The 13,693-nt window shown below is 32.2% G+C and overlaps 1 long non-coding RNA gene across 1 annotated transcript; it reads left to right on the top strand.

Annotated features, from left to right (window-relative positions):
• Nucleotides 1-992: 992 nt before the first annotated feature.
• On the top strand, nt 993-9,844 carry LOC132739909 (uncharacterized). Its single transcript, XR_009627073.1, has 4 exons — nt 993-1,159; nt 1,373-1,482; nt 4,355-4,445; nt 9,266-9,844. It is a non-coding gene; the product is annotated as an uncharacterized LOC132739909 (long non-coding RNA).
• The last annotated feature ends 3,849 nt before the right edge of the window (nt 9,845-13,693 follow it).

Genomic DNA, 13,693 nt, shown 5'->3' on the forward strand with positions numbered 1-13,693 from the left:
AGTTACACATATGGCAAAATAGAATGCATCTGCGCAGTCTGATCAGGATCCATGCTGTTCGCTTACAGACCCTATAACAAATAAAGAAACTGCTAGTGAACAGAATGGATCCTGATCAGACTGCGCAGATGCGCAGTACGTTGGTTTTGTCATGACACGGCTCATATGATTTATAGAGAATAACATGCCATTTGCTATCAATTTTTTGCTCTTTTTTGACAAAATTTCTCGTTCAGCTTTTTTTGTTAAGATTCATATCCAATAAGCTATCATATAATTATAATTATTCACTTAAAAAATGCTGAATCAAATTAATATGCATTTTTAATGGACAGATAACTCAGACTAGTTTTGCTTAATTGTCTCCCTTTAAATTTAAAATAGTTTCTTTATATTTAACAACAAAAGCATCACACATTCGCTATAAACTTGAAATCCTTGCCTGCTATCAAGGACAAGTAGTTTTGCCCCCCCCTTTCTTCTTTCGTTTTAAAGCGGAGCATGCCGGTCTTTTTTTTGATAAAATTGGTGGTTGGTAGTTTTCACTCCAGATCAAGGCAATAAGCCACATTAAATTTACCAGAGCTCAATTCGGCCATTGCATTGCTGTCATGCATGTTTACCAGTACTGATTGCCTGATTTTTCACAAGGAACTGATAACTTCTGTTTATGCCAAGGCAGCGGTACAGTGTGAATGACCATAGGAAGAATTTGATGATCAATCACATTGAAAGTGACTTGCAGTGTCAGGGAATCGAAGTCATGTCTCCAGGGTTCCAAGGTTACATAGAAATCCTTTAAGCTCAAACTCAGATCTCAGGTTTCAGATTGGTCAGAAACTCCCACAGAATGTACACTGACCAATGAGAATCCTGAGATTTAAGATAGGACTCAGAAAAAAGTTTTATAACCCCAGGGCCTGATTCATTGTCCAACACTGCCTATTGAGCTAACCGGATGGCTATTTTGATAATTTGTCTAATTAATGCCATTTATACTTATTGTTGATACTCTAGTTGGTCATTATTCATGTATTAAATCATACTGATATTTACAATTTCTTCTGTATTTTTCTTGTAGGAGATCTGATGGTTCATCGGAAAATGGTGTAGTGTGTGTGTGTGTGTTGATCTGACGGGACAATTATTTCATTATATAGTAAGAAAGTTTCAATGATTTACAAATGTATTAAGTTGTTTCATGTCGACCAAGAACCACCGACCTTTCATAGTTATTTCATTAAACTTTAAAAAGTAAAGAATTTAGCAAATTATCATTATTATTTATCAGTTAAAATAATTTATTTGAATATATTAGTTGTAAGGAATGTATAATGTATGATAACTAGCATTTCTCTTTTTAAAAAATAAGTACTAGATGATATTTTCCATCATGTTATCAAGACGAGAGACAAGGCAGTAAGAATTGCAATGTTTTTAGTTGCTCAGCATTGTGAAAGACGAGGCAAGTGCAGAACAGAGGTAAAATATTGAATAGGTGAAATATTGTATTTATTGTGGCGGGAGGGACATAAATAAATCTCATTATGAATAATATGTTGTGGTTAGTGAAATGAATAGAAAAAGATATAGTGAATTGCCTGGAAAGAAATGAGAATGAAAACATTGTGTAGTTTTGAGAATATGAATAGGACATGAAAAGTCAGTGTAGTGAAAAAAAGCGTTGTTTGAAATAGGAAAGATATGAAGGAACTGCAAGAGGTCAGAAATAGACATTTTTGAAAAATGGAAATTTGAAAGTGAAAAATGAATGAAAATAAATGGAAAGGGAGAGAATACATGGAAATTTGAATGGAAACAATTGAATAGTTGAGTCAAGGAAATGAAAAGAACTAGAAGAGTTGAATGAAATGAAAAGAACTAGAGGAGAGTTGAATGAAATGAAAAGAACTAGAGGAGAGTTGAATGAAATGAAAAGAACTAGAGGAGAGTTGAATGAAATGAAAAAGAAATAGAGGAAGTTGAATGAAAAAAAGAATAGAGAGAGAGTTGAATGAAAATGAAGAACTAGAAGGAGAGTTGAATGAAAATGAAATGCAGAAAAAAACTAGAGAGTTGAATGAAATGAAAAGAACTAGAGGAGAGTTGAATGAAATGAAAAGAACTAGAGGAGAGTTGAATGAAATGAAAAGAACTAGAGAGAGTTGAATGAAATGAAAGACTAGAGGAGAGTTGAATGAAATATAATTTGAAAGCAAAATAGTTCATCATATGTGAAAAGCGAATGAATATAAAAAGAAAATCGAGAAAATGTAGATGAAAAAAGATAAGAAAGTAATTGACTTTCTAGACAGATCAACATTCTGTAGAAAGTCAATTTCAGGTCTCCTGGCATATACATGATTGTTGTTTAATTGTTTGTATCTCCCCATCATAGTTCTGCCATGAAGGGGAAGTGCATATATGACATATTTTCTACTTTATTCTCATCTAACTTTATCTAGATCTTTTCAAAACTTTCTTTTCTATACAAAGTTTTCCTCACTTATTGACCAGAAAAGATTATGTAGGTAATGACCATTGGTCATTGACATATACCAGTTGTGACAAACCTCTCCATCAAAACATTTGATCTTACTAGCTTTTATCATGGCATTGACCATGATATTGACCAATTTACAAGACTTTACGAACCAGTCGTGGCTTTCCCTATAGTTATAGATGGGGGAAGCTTTTTGACTAATTTACTTTTACTACTAGGCCTATGCAACCTTAGACCAAAACTTTTTCCGGTTATTGGTCAGATAGAGACATTAGGCATTTATTGAAGCTCTTTGGCGGCAGTTGAATGGTGGGAGATGTGTACTTGTGACTTAAACCTCAGTGTCTATTCTAGGACTTGTTAATGCGAGATTCACACTATTTTTTCAAAGATTGCGCACATTTTGGAAACCCATGTGTGAAATTCTTCATCAAAATTCATCAGTTCACTCAAAAAGCATAAACGTCTAGACAACTTATTTTGTTTACATGAACACGGGGAAGCCAAAGGGAGGTAATTGTGAACTAAATAAACAATCTCCTTCACAGTGATCTCCCCTTGTTAGTATAGTGATTACAATCTGCCAAGGGAGGTAATCATTGGGAGGAGTTTGCTAAATTAAATCAATACTTTTTGTTGACAACTCCTTTTTCATACATGTGAACTCTCCCACTTTAAGCGGGAGACTCCCACTTTCTGCAGTCATATTTTCAAAGATTTTTCTTAAAATAAGGGGTATTTTCACAAATTAAAGAAATCTCCCTCTTTTTGATATCAAAACTTTCTTCTTTGTTAATTGCAAATTCTAAAATCTCCCTCTTTTTGAAAAAAAATCTCCCACTTGATCATCGTAAAAAGTTCACATGTATGCTTTTTCTATAAAGTTTGTGACGGCACTTTTAGAATCTGTTTGCAGCAAAAGTTATGTTCAATAATCCTAACTCTAACCTTAACACATAACATTAACCCTTACTCATTACTCAATATTAATAATAATGTGTAATATGATAAAAATAGCTGCAGACATATTCTAGATGAGCAGTCGCTGATTTGTTTGTACGAATAAAAACCCAATCTAGCTACCTTTTTATTTTTTAAGAAAATATAAATTGATAAAAACAACATTGAATTCTTTTACACAATTACTCTTTTACTGGCACCCCTTGTTTTTGAACAACCTATTTTTTAATGAGGGGGGAAATTCACCCGTACCTTTGAATTTCTAGAATAGATACTGAATCCTACGACTTACTGTGACCAACCCTACAACGTACAGTGACTGACTTAAATCCATTCAACATTTCAGAGCTTCAAAGGTTTTGACAATCTCAACACTTCTCCCAATGCTGCCTAGTTTTAAAACAGCACACTCACAGATTCATATTGTTTCAACGTGTAATATTTTATTATATGTCTAAATGATTTAGTAAAATATTTAGATTTAATGTTCTTTAGAAAACTTACAAAGTCAGAATTAAGACAATGTTTCCTTTAATGTCTTAGTTTTTATTTATCAACAGTGTGTAATATTTAATTAATATTAGGGTAAAATTAGTAAATCAATACTATTAATTTGCCATAAAAAAGCAAATTTTGACTCGAATTGAAAAAAGAATAATTTTTAAAAAAATCCTGAATTCAAAAATTAAAAAATACACAGATGTGTGCAGTTTTAACTACTAGCATGTCCCAAGCCATGGTAAAAGCAGAGGGGGAGAAAATAGTCTTGTATTTGTGATTGTTTATTACATTTTAAACACTATGATACATTTTGCCCAACGTGTTCATTATGTGTAGAGTGAAAATATTAACAACCAAGTTGTGATAATTATGTTCTTTTTACATTTGTAGATCTGACCATGGTTATTGAAGTGAATGTAATATGTTAGCATGGAAAAGCTGTGAATTTATTCGATTCTCTTAAGAAAGACAAGTTTATTATGTAAGCAAAATTAAAATTAAATCATTTTGCCAACAATATTGAACATGTTTTTCTGTAACAAATTTTGATGTGTCAAATCAACATAAACACCAAAATCATTTCATTTGAAAATGCATATAAATAAATTCGACCCACAAATGTTCATGACCATGTTTTTTCTGTTGAAACCAAGTCCGTCTGCTTGCCTAGCTCATTAGGGAGAGCATCATTTTCATAATCCTCTGACATGGCATAATTTCACCATGACAATGTTATTTGGAACTCTGCAAATGTACCCCCTCATTAGCTTGGAAAAACCCAAAATATTCTTTTATTCCGGAGTAAGTCTGTTGATCTCAGATACTGTGCCAACTGGTCATTTAATTGTCTCTCACTGTTGATTCTGAAATCATTTGAGGTTAGTAGTCGGGTCGTTTGTTGAGAAACTGGTTAGTTATCCAGGAAAACTCCTAATGGTTATCAACCTCCAAGATGTGACCAAGACATGTTATTGTCGTCTTAAGGTAATGCTTTCCCACCAAAACAATTCTAACATTTGTCAATACGGAACTTTATTTTCTCAAACTCTTCGGCAATAGATTATAAACAATCACTCATCCTTCACTACCGGTATGTACTTAATTCTGGTTAAAAATTATTGAATACCAAAGACTGTGAAAAAATCTCATTCCTGAAATGACCAATTTATTACGATATTGGCCAATGTAAAAGAATTTGGGCAAGTAAGCATTACAGTATGACTACCTTAAAGTTAAATCCAGAAAGATAATACAAATTTGGCACCCAGTGAAGTTCCAGGTTTTACTTTAAATGGTTCAAATAAGCAATATATTTTGTTCACTATCAACCATATATAAATGATGATTAACCTTAAAGAAAATCCACTAAGGTCCAATAGCCTTAAATAATAAATTGAGCTGCGTCACGACAAAACCAACATAATGCGTCTGCGACCAGCATGGATCCAGACCAGCCTGCGCATCCGCGCAGTCTGATCAGGATCCATGCTGTTCGCTATCGGTTTCTCTACTTGTTATAGAGTTTGTATGCGAACAGCATGGATCCTGATCAGACTGCGCGGATGTGCAGGCTGGTCTGGATCCGTGCTGGTCGCAAAGCCATTATGTTGGTTTTGTCATGACACGACTCAATTATGAAATTCTTTCTTACATCAACTGGTACTCTTAAATTTGAAACCAAACAATAGATGATATAAAAAACACACAGTATTAAATTGATAATCAATTTTTTATGCGATTTTTGCCTGATTTGAGTGAAAAGCGTTGCAACAGTTTTCATTTTTTGGACCATTTTGCACAATAAAATTAATTATTTCTGGAAATGGAGTGACACATCTAGTTATACAAAAATTTTGAGAAAAACAATTTGGTCCTATCAAGTCGGAGTCCCTTTAATTACAAATGAAAATGTTACCAGTAAAGATGGATCTATATTCATTTCAAGGACAGCTAGATTATAGTTGTATTTTGACATAATGCCATCATATTTAAACCATCTTTTCTGTGAGTGAATTTAATATCAAGGCTAAAATTTGTAGTGGGAAAATAATCTTTGTGTATATGTTATCTTTTTCATGAACATCTTGGAATTGGAATCAATTATGACACATTATATTCTTATAAATGATATTGAAAATTATATATATCAGCATTTTTCTTACTTTTGAATTAGTATTTAAAGCTACATGCCTCCAAATGAGTCAAATTATTTTAGGACAATCAAGGTTGTAGTACAATTTTTAGAAAAGGAAAAGCATCGAGATTCATGTAATAATTTACATGTGTGCAATTAAGGACTGATTTCATTGTAATTATCACCATATTCCTTTTGTTTTGCTTACATTGCAGCATTATGAGTTATTTTTGCATATTTTGACCTTTTTATGGTAATTTTTACATGAATTGTAAGTGTCTGCACTCTTTGTCCACTTAATAATATTTTACTTTGTAATACATTTTCATGAAAATTGGCATTAATCTAGAGGCAAGCTGCTCTAAGGATAGAAAATCCTTCCTTTAAGAGCAGAAATTCTCGGTATTTTACAGGGGTTTAGGTTTGCAAAAATCATGTTAAAAGATATAAGTAAAATATTATGCAGGTGTGTTTTAGAGCCTAAAAGTAAAATATCTATAATTATTTCTTTTTCATGTATATTCTGTTTTAAAGAACTTTGGAATGGGACTGCAGATTGCGGCTTATATTTCCTATCCTGTAACAGCTTTTAAAGCTGCACGCCTCCAGATGAGACAAAATATTTCAATAAAACCAAACTTGAGAAATATGTACTACGACTTTAGGAAAAGTATAATGATTCAAGATTCAAGTAATATTTTACATGTTATGTGCGGTTAATGACTGATTTTTCAGTATTTACAACTATATTTTACTGCGTTACTTATGCAGTAAGGGCTATTTATGCATACATTGTATTTTGACCACTTTTTGGCAATTTCGGTGGGTTTTAAGTGCCATTGATAATGTGTAAATTGCTTCCTTTTGGTTATTTCACAAAATTATACATTCAAATACATTTTTCACTCTTATAATAGGAAATAACCGATACAGTATTGGCCGATGGTAGAATTTTTTTGGTGGTAAAGAAATTTACAGTAAGACTACCTTAAGGAATTTCAAATAAAAAACTACTAACTGATGAAGAAATGATACAAATAATTATTTATACAGTGAAAAAATATTTTTTTTTTGTTTGAATTAATAACAGCCTGGTAACAGCATTGAACCTTCTAATGAATTTGCAGGAGGTGGCGCATTCCCCTCTCACCCCAACACCTATTACAAATGTATAACACTTTAAATAAAATCCTGGGGAACTCCCTGAACCTTCTAATGAATTTTTTTTTTCAACATGCAGGAGGTGGCGCATTCCCCTCTCACCCATAACACTTTAAATAAAATCCTGGGGAACCCCCTACTCATGGAATAGAAAGCATGTGTGAAAGCATGACACAAGTTGAACTACACAAATTTTGTGTCATTGTAAAGTCTGCCCCACTCTAAAAATGCTCTTAAAAAGTGTTTCATCCGAAGTTATCATCAATGAATGGATTTTAAATGCATCCTTCTGTTTATTCAGATGGTATTGTTTGGTTTTATTAACCTGTCAATTACATACTGATTACACGGTCGATACACAGTATATTAATCTTCGGTAGATGTTCGGTAAGTTCCGTGAGATGTACGCTGTACGATGGAATTTAATTTAATTTGTATCTCTAAACTAATTGTACTCAGCGTTATAGCGCAATAGGGTAAATCACGAGTGCCACACGTGTTTTAAGTTTTAGGCCGCGTTGGTCCATGTTTTTTTCTTCTTAATACTTTCAACATTATTGAATGTATATATGATTATTTTATGTTGTTCGTTTTGTTTGATTATGTTTTACTTAATTTTGTTATGTATATACTCTTTTTAAATAACATGTTATTTAAGATTCATGTTTAAAATTAAAACAGATTAAAATCAATAAATGAGCCGCGTCATGACAAAACCAACGTAATGCGTTTGCGACCAGCATGGATCCAGACCAGCCTGCTCTTCCGCGCAGTCTGTTCAGGATCCATGCTGTTTGCTATCAGTTTCTCTACTTGTAATAGGGTTTGCGAGCGAAAAGCATGGATCCTGATCAGACTGCGCGGATGTGTAGGCTGGTCTTGATCCATACTGGTCGCATACTCATTACGTTGGTTTTGTCATGACGCGGCTCAAATGTCTTTTCAATGCCGTAAAACACACTACAAATCTGTTCCATTAAAATATACTGCAAAAATAAAGAAAGAGTACTAAAACAATGTCAACTGCAAGGATCGAACCACAGACCTCTCAATTATCAGGCATTCTCTTTACTGACTGTCCTATTGTGAATTTACGAAAACCTTCACATTAAGCTGGCGTGACTTACAAATCCATGACTAATATACTCCGCATTAATTCTCGTAAACTACACAAACCGAACCGAAGTGGGAGTGAAAATTAAATGAGTCCTATAATGTATTTATAATTGACAGGTCAATAAAATCAGACTATAATGCGGAAAAAAAATAACCCTTAAATATTTTACCATCTTAGATTTGATTTGCACAGAGGCCACCATTTTATTTATTGATCAAGCATTCTTAAAGGGACTCCACTAAGATTTTTTGACATGATGGGACAGGAAATAATATTTAAAGATAGATGTTTCATTTGATGTATGTTTATTCCATTAACTTTTGTGCAAAATTTCCGATTATTTGCTCAGTTTTTTCTTCCCAATTTACCCAAAATTGAAAAGCGTTACAACACTTTTCACTGAAATAAGGATATGAATAACACATAAAATACAATTTTCAATATATTTTGGAGTTATTTAATAATTATTTTTTGCATATCTTTCTGTTTTAAGGACCTAAGCCCATCTATGTAAGAAATGATGTTCATAGCTTATCTTTTTAGGCTTTTGGAGTTCCTTCAACATATATTTTACATTGTACATTTTTGTGTGTTAAGAAATGCTGTCCATTTTCTTAGTCTTTCTTAAACTATATAAGAATATTAATAAAGAAAATTCTTAAAATAATTTCTTTTGAATGAATATTGATAATACATTTATGGTATGATTTATATGTCCTTTGAAAAATGAACATATTCTTTTTCTTCTCTGTTTAATGATAAGCTGATTGATATATTAATATTTGTGTAATGCTATAAGTAGCAAAATAACTTTAGTGACAAAGACTCAAACTCTTGAATTGAAGATGGTTTTCACTATGAATTATAAATCAAATATTATATTTTACAGGACTGATGCTTGCTGAACAAGTTGTTAAATATTTGACAGAGGATCGCCATGTGAATTGATAATGTGACATTAAAAATTGTATATATATGGCAACTGATTGATACAGAGTTGTGTGCTGGGCAGTGCCGTGTGGGGGACGGGTAGAGGAGCATGTTTCTTGAAGTGTTGCAAAAATTGCTAAAAAGAACCAATTAAGACATTGTTTATGATTGGTAAAGACCATCAACTGGAGCAGTTTTTATAAATGATTAATTAAATATTCATTATTTTATTACATTCTTGACATTAGATCACCCTCTTTGTGTCAAATTATGTTCTACCACAGGGCAGCAGTATCATAAGCAAAATGGGGCCAATACAAAAATGAAACATTTTGATGGATTGAGAAAATGGGCTGAGTGTAAAAAGTTTGAAATGTTAGGTGTTTTTAAACACATTTTTAAAAATTCATCATTTTTGCATTGTAATTTTAAGTTTATTTGAAACATAAGTATTGTTTTTATTCCCTTAATGATTTAACCAGAGGTGACTTGGGTATACCCTCTGTCCTTCTGCATGTTCATCTGTCCACCAAACTGGATCCCGTGGTGATGCAAACAGTAATGAAAATACTTGAATGATGCTTGAAATATGGGTAAATGGCAGTCTGGAAATTATGAAGATATTCTTTTCTTTCTATGTTAAAAAATTTGGTTGCTATTGCAACAAATAGACTTAAAATATGGCAAATATAACAAAATTTGTGATCACTCAAAAGTACTGAAAACCTTTTTATGAAACTTAAAATATGAAAAGATGACATCATGACCATACAGAGATTATGCATGTCAAGGTTCACAAATCTAGTACCAAATTTACTAGATTTACCCCCCTTGCACTTACAATTTTCATAAAAAAAATGTTAATTATCAACTTCTTTATTTCTTAGCATATCTACTTTAAACTTTGAATATATCTTTCTTATCATTACCCACTTCATAGGTGCATTATTCTAGCACCTTTATATTATCATCCTTAAATTTTCATATTGAAATTGGAATTTGTTTGAAAATTGTTAGATTTTTATTTTTTATTTTCTTCTTTATTATTTTAAATGGTATGTTGTATTTTCCATTGCAATGTCATGTTGTATTTTGGGACGGAGTACTATGTTACAGGAAATAAACTTTACTTTTATATATTTGAAAATTGTTAAATTTTTCACTTTTCATCTTTGATTCTATATATGGTATCTACTTGAGACTTAAGATAATTGTTGTTTGTCACCACTCATATCATGTATGATAATGTTTTCACTATTCTAGCATCTTTATTTCAAGTAACGTATCTCCTCTTTAGTGTAAGCATTTTGCTTTTTCTGAAGTGTTATATTCTGGTTACAAACCAGGGATATTAAAAAAATTGCCCTCATTCTGTCAGTCAGTCTGTCTGGCCATCCAAACACACTGTTCCTTAGATTATAATTAAAGAACTTGGAACTTTTTGAACAAATTTAATTTAAATAGAGAAAAGTTGGCACATTAGTTATACATATTCATCCTGAAAAAAATTGGAACTTTTGATTATCTGTTGTATTAACATAGTTTCCTCATTAGTCATGGAAACTTAACACATTACCATGATACAGATTAAAACAAAGAACTCCAAAGATTGATGTTGATTCATGTCTACCACAAAGGCTAAATCGAATGGCCTTGACCCTTCAAAATGTTGCTTGGGTTCTTTCCGGTAGGGGACTTTAATATTACTTGCAATACTTACTATCAAATTGATAATTGCTTGTTATTTTTGATATTTTTTTATGTTTCCAAGAAATATTTCATCAGAACGATAACAAAATTAAATGGGCATGTAATCAGATTATTAAATATCAATTTCATAACGTAAAAATGGTATTACACAACCGTATATTTTGATGTGACGTCATTAGCGTAATACAAACATAGTGAAAACTGCGGTGACTTTTTGGGGGTACATGTATGTGATAAATAGAATATTAGATTTGTGCAATTTTATAACTGAATTTATTGAACTTGTTGAATAAAACAGTATTATGCCCGCCAGAGGCTCGCATGATATAATTTTATTCAACTCTTGCAATAAATTCAGTATTGAACTTACTCTCATTCAATATCCTCTATTAACTGCATAGAAACACAACAGGAGATATTGAATACACATTTTTCCTGTAGTTAAATTATGTGTATTATATTATGTTCTTTCAAATGATGTACTGCTGCAGAAAAAATAGTTTTTATATAAAGATATATAGGACATTAAGTATATATTAATTGTAGGTACATTACACTCTCTGTATTATAAACAACCACCCTTATCGGAGACAAAATTTTTGGTTGCTGCCAAGAGACATTGTCAGAGGTTACATTTATTGCAAAGTTTTGTTTTGGTAAAGAAATGATACTGTTGTTGTAAAAAGGTGATTGCAGAGGTTACATTTAATTTAAAATCTTACTTTGAAAAAGTAATGAAAATGTTGTTGTAGAGAGGTGACTGCTCTACAGAGGTTTATTGTAAAGTCTTACTTTAGGACAAAAATGATAATGTTGTTGTAGAGAGGTGATTGTTCTGCAGAGGTAACTTTAATATTTTTCTTTGGGCGAAAAATTATGATGTTGTAGAGAGGTGTTTGCTCTGCAGAGTATAGACATAGAGTTTAGGAAAGAATGTTATAAAGAGGTAAAAGTTCTACAGAGGCTGCTGTAATTCCTGTCATCATTACATAGATTAATCAACTACAAAACCTTGACATTAAGTTTGGAAATATATACACAGTGTTGTAAATGAATAAAATTGACATAACATGAGTGATATTTCATATTGACTCATTATTTGTCCACATTTGTATTGATGCTTGGCTTATGGCTAATACAAATGAGCCGCATCATGACAAAACCAACATAACAAACATAACAAAAACAACAGCATGGATCCTGATCAGACTGCGCGGATCCATGCTGGTCGTAAGACCAGCATGGATCCGCGCAGTCTGATCAGGATCCATGCTGTTCGCTATCAGTTTCTCTACTTGTTATAGGGTTTGTAAGCGAACAGCATGGATCCTGATTATACACGGTGCGGATGCGCATGCTGGTCTGGATCCATGCTGGTCGCAAACCCATTATGTTGGTTTTGTCATGGCGCGGCTCAAATATCTTTTCCTGGTGAAAGGGACTCAAATGTGTTTTGTTTTTGATATAACGGGACTGAAAATAATTTTTTGTGATTATTACTTAATTTCATGTACTTCTATACCAACAACTTATGTGCAAACTTTTAGACCATTTATTAGCTTGATCAAATTTTCCAGAAAAAGCTAATCTTTTTGTGAAAAATGACCCAAAAATTGAAAAGCGTTGCAATGCTTTTCACTCAAATCGGACAAAGAATGGCAAAAACATATGATTTTCAATGTATTTCTGAGTAGATTATTTATTTAACTTTTGTACATATTTCTGTTTTGAGTGCCCCAGTTGATCTATTTGAGAAATTAAAATTTTATGTTTTTTTAGCTCGACTATTCGATAAGAATAAGTAGAGCTATTGTAGTCACCCGAGCGTCGGCGTCGGCGTAACCACTTATGTTAAAGTTTTTGTAATAGTTCAAATATTTTCAAAGTCCATTGACATATGGCTTTGAAACTTTGCACACTTGTTCACCATCATGACCTCAACTTGTAGACAGGAGGAGGTAACTCTATCAAGCATTTTGACAGAATTATGCCCCTTTTTCGACTTAGAATTTATGTTAAAGTTTTTGTAATACCTCAAATATTTTCAAAGTTCATTGACATATGGCTTTGAAACTTTGCACACTTGTTCACCATCATTACCCCAACCTGTAAACAGGTGGAGGTAACTGTATCAAGCATTTTTTTTTACTATCAAGCACTAAGAATAGTCGAGCGTTGCTGTCCTACCGACAGCTCTTGTTTTCTTTTGGAGCTAAGTGATCCCTTAACTGATCCAGTTAGTCATTATTTATACATCTACTATTATTACTACATAGATTTTTAGTTTATCTGAAGAAGCTAGTGTGATTGCTGGGCATTGTTCTCATTGTACAAAAAAACTTGCCCATTATTTAAACATTTTAAAAGGTATCAACATGAGCTTCAGCTTGTAAACAACATTAAATGTTTGGTTAATTTACTTCAAACTTCAGCCTTCTTATAATACATAATATTCAAGTTTGGCATATTTAAAAAAAAAAACCCAGATTGTTGTATGATGTAAGGGTTTTATTTTTCAAGGGGAAACAACTCTTCTATGCTTATCTGATACTTTCCAAACAAAAGGAGATTACTCTCCCTTTTTACATTAGTTTATTGATAAAATAATTGTATCTAATTGTTGCATAACAGATTTATGGCTCTCATGTTTATTAATTTGAAAATAAACTTTTTCTGA

The sequence above is a fragment of the Ruditapes philippinarum genome, unplaced genomic scaffold (assembly GCF_026571515.1).
Source record: "Ruditapes philippinarum isolate M1 unplaced genomic scaffold, ASM2657151v2 ctg1082_1_1_1_1, whole genome shotgun sequence".
Classification (NCBI taxonomy): domain Eukaryota; kingdom Metazoa; phylum Mollusca; class Bivalvia; order Venerida; family Veneridae; genus Ruditapes; species Ruditapes philippinarum.